The following is a 9350-nucleotide window of genomic DNA, read 5'->3' on the forward strand; positions in this document are numbered from 1 at the left end:
AGGGCAAGGCCTCGGATTCCATAATGATGAAGTTTAAGTAAGAGGTAGTTGTGATTACCAGTATCAAAGGCTTTTCTTAGGTCAATGAAGAGTCCAATCGGAAACTCATTTTTGTCAAGGGCTGAGTAGATTATGTCAAGGAGACTAATGATTGCATCGTTGGTGCTCTTTTGGGACTGAAAGCCAAACTGGCAGGGGGCTGAGTATGTCGAATTTTATGAGGTAGGAATTGAGCTGTTTGTAAATATTTTTTTCAAATATTTTTGATAGAATGGGTAGATTTGATATTGGTCTATAATTGTTTATGTCTGCCGGATTGCCTCCTTTATGGACTGACGTTACTCTTGCTTTTTTGAGGATATCAGGGAAGGTGTGACACTCTATAGATTTGTTGAACAGTAGGGCTATGGGTGGGGCAAGGGCATGGGAGGCGCTCTTGTAAACAATGGACGGAATTTCACTGGTGTTCCCTGCCTTGGCTTTTAGAGAGTGTATGATGGACACAACATCTGCCGGGCTGATTGGTGAAAGGAGAAGAGAGTTTGGATAGCTGCCTGAGAGATATGTGTTAATATGTGTCTGAGTCAGTGGGATTTTACTGGCAAGATTAGCACAATCCGATGAAAAGAAACTATTAAATTCATTTGCCATTTCTAAATCAGTTGACGGTATATCCCCATCCTTGTAGAGTTTTATTTGGTTATGTGAGTGTTGTTTAGTTCCTAGGATACTAGAGATGGTTTTCCAAGTGCTTTTCATGTTGCCTTTTGCTTCACTGAATCTATTCACATAATATGCAAGTTTTACCTTTCTTATGATACTGGTAAGCATTGATCATTGATGAGTACCTTTTAGCTACTTCCCTTGAAACTAAGCCAATCCTAAGTTTCTTTTCATATTCATGTTTCTTGTTGATTGAGTTGAGAATGCCACTTGTGAGCCATGGATTGTTTAATCTTTTGTCAGTTACTTGCTTGGTAAGAAGGGGACAATGAAGGTTGTAGAGGCTAAGAGTTTTGGAGAGGAAGAGGTTAGCTAATAAATTTATATCCTGGGTATTATTGAATTCAGAATCCCAGTTAATATTGTGAAGTGCATCTGTAAGATTGCCTAAAGCTGATTCACTGTGTAGCCTAAATGAAAGTTTCTTGTTTTTTGGTGGTGTTATGTCCATGTTTGTTATGAGAAAGGTAGGATAGTGGTCAGTTGTTCTGTCGTAGATTATACCAGATACAAGGGAAGCTGTTATGTTTGTCCATATGTGATTCAAGGTAGTGGCTGATGTTTGAGTGACTCGGGTAGGTTTGGTGATTGTGGGGATTAGCATACAGGAGTTCATGCTGTTAAGGAAATAGTCAACTTGAGAGCAATTTTGTTGACCCAGGTCAATATTAAAGTCTCCTCCCAGAATGATGTGGTTTTTGTTGAGATTGTTGTTAATAATAAGATTCCTTAGGTTGTCTGAGAAAGAAGCTATGTTAGTATTGGGAAATCTATAGATGGCTCCAATAGTCAAAGAGGATTTAAGGGATTTAATTGTTAACTGAGCAAAAGTATATTCACAGTAGTCATCTCTGTCACTAATAACACTGTTGCAGATAAATGTATCTCGGTAATATATAGCTGTGCCACCACCTTTTTTATTAGGCCTACAGTTATGAATGGCTTTTTAACCAGCTAAGTTGTAGAGTTGGGTATAGTCTTTATTTAGCCAAGTTTCTGTTAAAATAATGAACGATAAGTTAGTACCTAGTGCTGTGAGTAATGCATTTAAATCGTCAAAATGTTTACCAAGTGATCTAACATTTTGGTTGTAAACTGATAAACAGGTGCTATTTTGGAGTTTGTTTTTAGCCTGGTGTGCTGTGAAATACTTGCAATAATGATGATCACTGTGCTGGTTGGTGTAGATATGAGACAGAAGATTTTGATCAGGATCAATATCAGTGTGCATAGAGATGCAGAGGGATCACGATACAAGATACACGATAAAGCAAAACACAAGAATAAAGGCAAATACAATAAAATAGTAAGAATTTAGAAGTAAAATAAAGATCCAATTGATAGCCAGGAAGGACACAGAAGTTAGATAAAATAAAAAAACAAAAAATCAGTAGAGACTGATAATATAAATGTAAAATAAAAAATAATATAAATGTAAAATGTAAAATAATAAGAAAAATAATAATCATAAAGTAAATGATCTTGAAGATAATTAGCTTAGTAATGGTTAATTAAAATCCTATAATTGGTATGAACCTAAGAAAACAGAGTGAGCTCAAATAGATAATTCAGAGAAAAAAAAAAGATGACATGTAAATCTAAGTAAATCTAGAAATTTACTCTAATATAAATCTAAGTGTAAAAATAAACAGGGTGAGAGTATATTCATGTGGAAGATTTTACTATGATACTGAGGTAGATGCTTATATTAACAATTATACTATTAATTAATTCCAATAAATGATTACAAGAAACAAATACGAAGTTACATTAATTAACAGGGTAATAAAAAGCCCTAGGTTTAGTGACAAGGGGATTAACTAAGACCAAATAATTAAGAGTAAAAAACAGGCAAAGATGACAAATAAAAAATAAAAATAAAAAACCTTTGGAAAGGAAAGGCAGAGCTTAAGTACACTTTGGTTGTATGTGAGACTACAAATTATGTTCCGGTTATTCAGCTGATATCCCACAGTCATCCAGGAAAGATGTGAGGTGTGCCTCAGTGGTTATGACATTAGTCTTTCCAGAGTCAGTCTTCCTAGCTATTATTTTACCATCGTGCAGAAAACAATGTTTAATAGCAGTGGATCTTTTGCAGATTCCACGTAGTTTAAATAAGAGATTTTGTCTGAATCTGGTTAGACATTCGTTCACATAAACATTGGATTTCCTAGCGACTGCAACAGTGATAAGGTCTGACTTATGGGAGCAGCTATCTAATTTCACACGAATCTTTCTGTTATTTGTACCAGATGATTTCGTACCCACTCTATAAGCTGACTTGATGTCACTTGCTTCGATTGAATAATTCAACTTAGTACGCAATTCCTGGATCACGATGGCAGTACAGTCTTCTCTGTCAGTTTCATGGGGAAAATCATGTGATGAGATGATGACAGAATCTAGGAGCTTAAGTTGGTCTGATTTGTCTTGGGTTGCAGTGTATTGCTGTTGTAGGGAGTTAAAATGGTTATAGTCCAGTCACTTTACTCAGAGCCTGATGCTTCACTATAGTCCAGTTACTTTACTCAGAACCTGATGCTTCTTTGTAGTCCAGTCACTTTACTCAGAGCCTGATGCTTCACTATAGTCCAGTTACTTTACTCAAAGCCTGATGCTTCATAGTAGTCCAGTTACTTTACTGAGAGCCTGATGCTTCATTGTAGTCAAGTTACTTTACTCAAAGCCTGATGCTTCATTTTAGTCCAGTTACTTTACTGAGAGCCTAATGCTTCATTATAGTCTAGTTACTTTACTGAGAGCCTGATGGTTCATTATAGTTCAGTTACTTTACTGAGAGCCTAATGCTTCATTATAGTCCAGTTACTTTACTGAGAGCCAGATGCTTCATTATAGTCCAGTCACTTTACTCAGAGCCTGATGGTTCATTATAGTTCAGTCACTTTACTCAGAGCCTGATGCTTCATTATAGTCCAGTTACTTTACTGAGAGCCTGATGCTTCATTGTAGTCCAGTTACTTTACTGAGAGCCAGATGCTTCATTATAGTCCAGGTTCCACATTAATGTTTGTGTTGGTAATGACAGGTGCAGGAGACCATCAGGGAGGCCCTGGAGATGATGACCACAGAGACAGGTGCCACAGCTGACCCCGTACACCTGGGAGATTCAGCCTCCACCATTAATGTTTGTGTTGGTAATGACAGGTGCAGGAGACCATCAGGGAGGCCCTGGAGATGATGACCACAGAGACAGGTGCCACAGCTGACCCCGTACACCTAGCAGACTCAGCCTCCAGCATCATGAATAAAGTTCAGGAAATCACTGGAGAGATCCCCCAGAAGCAATTAGCAGTAAGTTTTTTATTTTCTCTCAAAGGTCACATCACAAGATATTGAGTTGGGTTTTGAGGAGAGGAAGCCTGTTCTTAGGTATATCGAGGTTCCCCAAGGTCAACTACTGACTTTCCTTAATATACAATCCACAATAGTTGCCTAACTCCTGGATAGATATTTACTGGTAGGTGAACAGAGGCAATAGGTGAAAGGCAACAGACAATAGGAAACATGTTAACCATTTCTGGCCTGCATGGTGATTGAACCTGTGATCCTCTGTTGAACCCGGGATCCTGGCCCCCCCCTCACAGAGGCGCAGAGAGCGGATGACACTCCACCAACCTACCAAGAAAGCATACCTGATTGATACCTGGTTGATGGAGTTCTGGGAGTTGTTCTATTACCCAAGCCCTGCCCGAAGCCAGGCTTGACTTGTTAGAGTTTGGTCCATTAGGCTGTTGCTTGGAGCGGCCCGCAGACCCACATACCCACCACAACCCGGTTGGTCCGGCACTCCTTGGAGGAATAAATCTAGTTTCCTCTTGAAGATGTCCACAGTTGTTCAGGCAATATTTCTTATGCTTGCTGGGAGGGTGTTGAACAAATGTGGACCTCTGATGTTTATAGTGTTCTCTGATTGTGCCTATGGCACCCCTGCTCTTCACTGGTTCTATTCTGCATTTTCTTCCATATCGTTCACTCCAGTACGTTGTTATTTTACTGTGTAGATTTGGTACTTGGCCCTCCAGTATCTTCCAGGTGTATATTATTTGATATCTCTCTCATCTTCTTTCTAGTGAGTACATTTGGAGGGCTTTGAGGCGATCCCAATAATTTAGGTGCTTTATTGCGTCTATGCGTGCCGTATATGTTCTCTGTATTCCCTCTATTTCAGCAATCTCTCCTGCTCTGAAGGGGGAAGTGAGTACTGAGCAGTACTCAAGACGGAACAACACAAGTGACTTGAAGAGTACAACCATTGTGATGGGATCCCTGGATTTGAAAGTTTTCGTAATCCATCCTATAATTTTTCTGGCTGTCGCAATATTTCCTTGGTTATGCTTCCTAAACGTTAGGTCGTCAGACATCATTATTCCCAAATTATTTACATGCTGTTTTCCTACTATGGGTACATTTGATTGTGTTTTATACCTTGTATTATGTTTAAGGTCCTCATTTTTACCGTACCTGAGTACCTGGAATTTATCACTGTTAAACATCATGTTATTTTCTGATGCCCAGTCAAAAACTTTAATAATATCAGCTTGAAGTTTTTCAATGTCTTCAGCCGAGGTAATTTTCATACTGATTTTTGTGTTATCTGCAAAGGATGATACGAAGCTGTGACTTGTATTTTTGTCTATATCTGATATGAGAATAAGGAAAAGCAGCAGTGCAAGGACTGTACCCTGAGGTACAGAGCTTTGAACTGCACTTGGACTAGATTTTATATGGTTGACCGTTACTCGCTGAGTCCTGTTTGACAGAAAACTGAGTATCCAGCGTCCTACTGTACCGGTTATTCCCATTGACTTCATTTTGTGTGCTATCATGCCATGGTCACATTTATCGAAAGCCTTTGCGAAGTCAATGTATATCACATCAGAATTCTGTTTTTCTTCTAATGCCTCAGTGACTTTGTCGTAGTGTTCAAGTAGCTGTGAGAGGCACGATCTTCCCGCTCGAAATCCATGTTGGCCTGGGTTGTGAATTAGAATAATAATAATAATAATTTTTATTTAGGCAAAGGTACATACATAAAGAGATTTTACAAAGTTTGTTGGCTTTATAGATAAGAGCTAGTACATACAATGCCTAAAGCCACTATTACGCAAAGCGTTTCGGGCAGTGAAGGTCATTGGTCTCCATGAAATTGGTGACCTGACTCCTAATCACTCTCAAATACTTTTATTATGTGCACTGTTAGTGCAACTGGTCTATAGTTCTTTGCCAATGCTTTGCTCTCTCCCTTGTGTAGAGGGGCTATGTCTGCTACTTTAAGTGCATTTGGTATCTCCCCCCCCCCCATGTCCAAGCTCTTCCTCCACACGATACTGAGTGCCTGTGCTACAGGAACTTTGCACTTCTTTATAAATATTGAATTCCATGAGTCTGGACCTGGGGCCGAGTGCATGGGCATGTTTTCAATTTCTCTTTCAAAATTTAGTGCGCTCGTGTTGATATCAGTTATCTTTACAGGGGTTTGAATATCCCGCATAAAGAAATTGTCAGGATCTTCTACTTTCATGTTGTTTATTGGAGTGCTAAACATGTCCTCATTCTGCTTTTTTAGGATTTCACTAATTTCTTTGTCATCCTCCGTGTATGAACCTTCACTTGTACGAATAGGTCCAATACTGGCAGTGGTTTTTACTTTTGATTTCGCATATGTGAAGAAGTATTTAGGATTTTTCTTTATTTCCTGAATTGCTTTCTGTTCTAACTGCCTTTCTTCGGTTTCATATGAGTGTTTCAATTTCCGCTCGATTTCTTCAATCTCCCTATTTAAATTATTCCTTCTTTGATGGGAAATTCGTGTCTGCATAAGCAGTTCCGTTATTTTTTTCCTGGGTTTATAGTGTCGTCTGCGTTCTCTTTCTATGTTGGATCTCTTTCTGGCTTTCCTCAAAGGAACATGTTTCAGACAGACTTGATACTCTTCCGAAGTCAGTTTTTCTATTCCTTCTGTAGCACTTGTAGGACTTAAAACAGTTTCCCATAGAATGTTTTTAAGTTCCCTGTTTATTATCTCCCAGTCTATCCTTTTATTATTAAAATTGAATTTACTGAATAGCTCCTCTTTCTTTATCAACATTTTAGGTCTATTCTGAGTATTGATGGTCGTTTGCAATTCAATGAGCTTGTGATCTGAATATGTGGTATCTGATATCGTAATGTCTCTGATAATGTCTTCATTGTTCGTAAAGACCAGATGTAGAATATTTTCATTTCTCGTTGGCTCCGATAGTAGAGGGGGGGGGGGGGCTGGAGCTACAGGTCCAGCACCAACCCCCTGTCAGTAGAGGGGGGGCTGGAGCTACTGCTCCAGCACCAACCCCCTGCCAGTAGAGGGGGCTGGAGCTACAGATCCAGCACCAACCCCCCCCCCCCCCTTACCAGTAGAGGGGGATGGAGCTACTGGTCCAGCACTAACACCCTGCCAGTAGAGGAGGGTTGGAGCTACAGGTCCAGCACCAACCCCCTTCCAGTAGAGGGGGGGGGGCTGGGGCAACAGGTCTAGCACCAAACCCTTGCCAGTAGAGGGGTGGCTGGAGCTACAAGTCCAGCACCAACCCCCCTGCCAGTAAAAGGGGGCTGGAGCTTCAGGTCCAGCACCAACCCCCTGCCAGTAAAGGGGGTGCTGGAGCTACAGGTCCTGCACCAACCCCTTGCCTGTAGAAGGGGTTGCAGCTACAGGTCCAGTACCAACCCCCTGCCAGTAGAGAAGAGAACTTGAGCTACACGTCCAGCACCAACCCCCTGCCAGTAGAGGGGGGCTGGAGCTACAGGTCCAGCACCAACCCCATACCAGTAGAGGGGCAGCTGGAGATACAGGTCCAGCACCAACCCCCTGCCAGTAGAGGGGCAGCTGGAGATACAGGTCCAGCACCAACCCCCTGCCAGTAGAAAAGGGCTGGAGCTACAGGTCCAGCACCAACTCCCTGCCAGTAGAGGGGGGCTCGAGTTTCAGGTCCAGCACCAACCCCCTGCCAGTAGAGGGGGGCTGGAGCTACAGGTCCAACACCAACTCCCTGCCAGTAGAGGCGGGCTGGAGCTACAGGTCCAGCACCAACCTCTGCCAGTAGAGTTGGGGCTGGAGCTACAGGTCCAGCACCAACCCCCTGCCAGTAGAGGGGGGCTGGAGCTATAGGTCCAGCACCAACACCCGGCCAGTAGAGGGGGGCTAGAGCTATAGGTCCAGCACCAACCCCCTGCCAGTAAAGGGGGGCTGGAGCTATAGGTCCAACACCAACCCCCTGCCAGCAGAGGGGGGCTGGAGCTACAGGTCCAGCACCAACCCCCCTGCCAATAGAGGAAGATCTGGAGCTACAGGTCCAGCACCAACCCCCTGTCAGTTGAGGGGGGGGCTACAGCTACAGGTTCAGCACCGACCCTCTGCCTGTAGAGGTGGGCTTGAACTAAAGTCCAACCCCAACCCACTGTCTGTAGACGTGGGCTGGAGGTACAGGACCAGCACCAACCCCCTGTCATTTGAGAGGGGCTGAAGCTACAGATCCAGCACGAACCCCCTGCCAGTAGAGGGGGGCTGGAGATACAGGTCCAACACCAACCCCCTGCCAGTAGAGGTGGGCTGAAGCTACAGATCCAGCACGAACACCCTGTCAGTAGAGGGGGGCTGGAGATACAGGTCCAGCACCAACCCCCTGCCAGTAGAGGGGGGCTGAAGCTCCAGATCCAGCACGAACCCCCTGCCAGTAGAGGGGGGTTGGAGATACAGGTCCAGCACCAACCCCCTGCCAGTAGAGGTGGGCTGAAGCTACAGGCCCAGCACCAACCCCCTGCCAGTAGAGGGGGGCTGAAGCTACAGGCCCAGCACCAACCCCCTGCCAGTGGAGGAAGGGCTGGAGCTACAGGTCCAGCACCATTCCCCTGTCATTAGAGGGGGAGGTGGAGCTACAGGTCCAGCACCAACCCCTTGTCAGTAGAGGGGGGGCTGGAGCTACAGGTCCAGCACCAACCCCCTGTCAGTAGAGGGGGGGCTGGAGCTACAGGTCCAGCACCATCCTCCTGCCAATAGAGGGGCGCTGGAGCTACAGGTCCAGCACCAAACCCATGCCAGTATAGGGGGGCTGGAGCTACAGGTGAAGGACCTACCCCCTGCCAGTAGAGGGGGGGGCTTGAGCTATTGGACTAGCACCAACCCGCTGCCAGTAGAGGCGAGCTGGAGCTACAGGTCCAGCACCAACCCCCTGCCAGTAGAGGAGGGCTGGAGCTACAGGTTCAGCACCAACCCCCTGCCAGTAGAGTAGGGAGGGAGCTACAGGTCCAGCACCAACCTCTGCCAGTAGAGGGGGCTGGAGCTACACGTCCAGCACCAACTCCCCGCCAGTAAAGTGGGACTGGAGCTACAGGTCTAGCACCATTCTCCCTGCCAGTAGAGAGGGGGCTGGAGCTACAGGTCCAGCACCAACTCCCTGCCAGTAGAGGGGGCTGGAGCTACAGGTCCAGCACCAACTCCCTGCCAGTAGAGTGGGAATGGAGCTACAGGTCTAGCACCATTCTCCCTGCCAGTAGAGAGGGGGCTGGAGTTTCAGGTCCAGCACCAACCCGCTGCCAGTAGAGGGGGGCTAGAGCTACAGGTCCAGCAC

Source organism: Procambarus clarkii, chromosome 41, assembly GCF_040958095.1.
Source record: "Procambarus clarkii isolate CNS0578487 chromosome 41, FALCON_Pclarkii_2.0, whole genome shotgun sequence".
NCBI lineage: Eukaryota > Metazoa > Arthropoda > Malacostraca > Decapoda > Cambaridae > Procambarus > Procambarus clarkii.